The sequence below is a fragment of the Chiloscyllium plagiosum genome, chromosome 18 (assembly GCF_004010195.1).
Source record: "Chiloscyllium plagiosum isolate BGI_BamShark_2017 chromosome 18, ASM401019v2, whole genome shotgun sequence".
Taxonomy (NCBI): domain Eukaryota; kingdom Metazoa; phylum Chordata; class Chondrichthyes; order Orectolobiformes; family Hemiscylliidae; genus Chiloscyllium; species Chiloscyllium plagiosum.
Window position 1 is genome coordinate 37,041,989 of NC_057727.1, and position 2,389 is coordinate 37,044,377.

Below are 2,389 nucleotides of genomic sequence, written 5' to 3' on the forward strand. Positions count from 1 at the left end.
ACTTGTCTCCAGAATGATAGCATTGATGTTTTTTATATATAAAGTAGATCAGCTCTCTTTCTACAATGCAGTATTTTTTTAAAAAATGTAATATTTTAGTTGGTCTTTCGGTGCACCAAAAATGTCAACGAACTCGAGCTTAAGTAGGGCATATCGACCTGGAAATGGGCACCTAATGTTTTGGATGTAAGACGGGATACACACATGAACTATTTTCCCGCTTTTTAAAGCATACCCGCCATTTTATTCCAAGAACGTTTAAGCTTAGAAATGAGTATTTAACCTCGAAAACGAGTTAGTTTTGCAAGAACTCATAGGATCTCGTTCGCAAGCTTTCTCGTATTAGAGTGGTAAATATTTCCTTGATTCTTCTTTTTTCTAATTTAGAAATGGGCAATCTGACCTGACTCCTAAGGAGCCTGTTAACAGGCACGTGTTAAGAGCAGCCTGTTTGGGCGTGAATTCTGCGGCGCTGTCCTGACGCACATTTCAATCCCCAGGTTTGGAGAATCCTCAACCCGAGTTAATTGAGCTCTAACAGCAGGGCTGAGATCAAATTCTAGGCTGCTCGTCCGGAAGTTGTTCTGTAAAGTGACAGCAAGCAGCAGAGAGATTAGAGAAACAAATGAAGGTGCAGGACAACACTGCACATGATCCGTGCTGATACAATTCCCATGCTTGATCTCCAGTTTTGAATGTTCCAGCCAGCGAACTCCTCCACAAGCTCAATTCCAATGGGTGTTTCACACAACGGCCCTGGAAAAGTAGCCCTCTTTAGAATAGATTCTTTAGAGTGAACTCACGAATTAGTTCTAGACAGGAAATCTGCTAAGTTTTGGCGACTGAATCGAACACTAGAGAAGTTGGAAATTCCAATGATTATTTAAAGTTTCACAACAAAGCAGGAAAGCCAACATAAAGTCGCATCTCATCCGAAGTTACGATAGGAAATGCTCTAAATTATATCCGGTTGGCAAATGACCTGAAAGTAAAAGGGACTCAAGATATTTGATGTGAAAGACAATTTATGGTTGACTTAGAGATAACACCTCAACTTCAAGCTCCAAGTCAATGAATCATATTCAATTCATACAATTAATCCAAAATATATTTTCGATTTTGAATCATTTATGGCTCATGTTCACAGCGGGGATTGTTTTAGTATTGGGTATAGCTATGACTCCATCTTTGAAACCAGGCATGATGCTGTACTGTGCTCAACTAGAGAAAACGATACTACCTCAGTGAAGCAACATTCAGATCAACCTGTTCTAAAATTAGTTTTTCGAGCATTTCACAATGTATCATTAGTGTTATGCCATTGCTCACCAGTTTTGCCATTGCTTACTAGCTGAAAACTTTTAATGATTAGTTTATAGTCAGCGAGCAGTAGCTTGGGATTTCAGTGAGATAGAAGTGTGAGTCTGGACAGATTGAATTAAATCATCCACAGCTAGCGGTTCATCCCCTGATAAAGTTTAAGAAATCTCATGTGGTGTGCACGATCCCATCGGAATTGTCATGTGGGACCATAACAAGTGAACACATATCCTTGTAACGAAAGGTTTCTGACCCCAAATATGTTTAATGAAAAAGAATATTATCAAATATATAAATCTTCCATAGATCCGGTTTCTGTAATTTCTGACACATTGTGCCGAAGGGGCATGCATAATTTCAAATTTATGTTTTGTAGTTAGGCTTTGACATTGGGTTGATTAGGGGATGTATTGAATCGTTTGCAACCGACCATTGCTGCTGCATTGCATGCTGTTAGTGGCAATGTAAGGAAAATCCAAAAATTGTAATTTCACAATTTTTCAGGCTTTGGTGAATCTATCTCCGCTTTAAACACACAGAAGGACCCTGTTCCCGTAGCTCTCTGCAGCAAGAAGTTTCAAAGATTCAGAGTCTCCTGGGAGAAGAAATTCTTCCTCATCTCAGTCTTAAGCTGGCTTCATTCATCGAAATGAGGAGGAATTTCTTCTCCTAAAGAATTGAGTGTGTTTGGAAGTCCTTGTTGCAGAAAGCTGTGGGGGCAGAGTCCATATGTAATTTTAAGGCTGAGATAGATTTTCGATCAATAGGAGAATCGAGGATTATAGGGAAAAGGCAGGAAAGTGGACATGAGCAATATCGATCAGTCATGATCCTATTGAATGGCGGAGCAGGCTCGAGGTGTTGAACAGCTTACTCTTGTTCCTATTTATCGTCTTTTGAGATGGTTACTAATTTGTGCTCTATTAATTAATATTTTTACCTGCTGCAAAAAAGCAAGTTGCAAGCATAGTGCGTTCCTAAATCACCATCATGAAATAACATGGCTGTGATAGTAATGTCAAATCAACGCCAGCACTTTAATTTTTGGGAACACTTGTTTCTCTGGTAT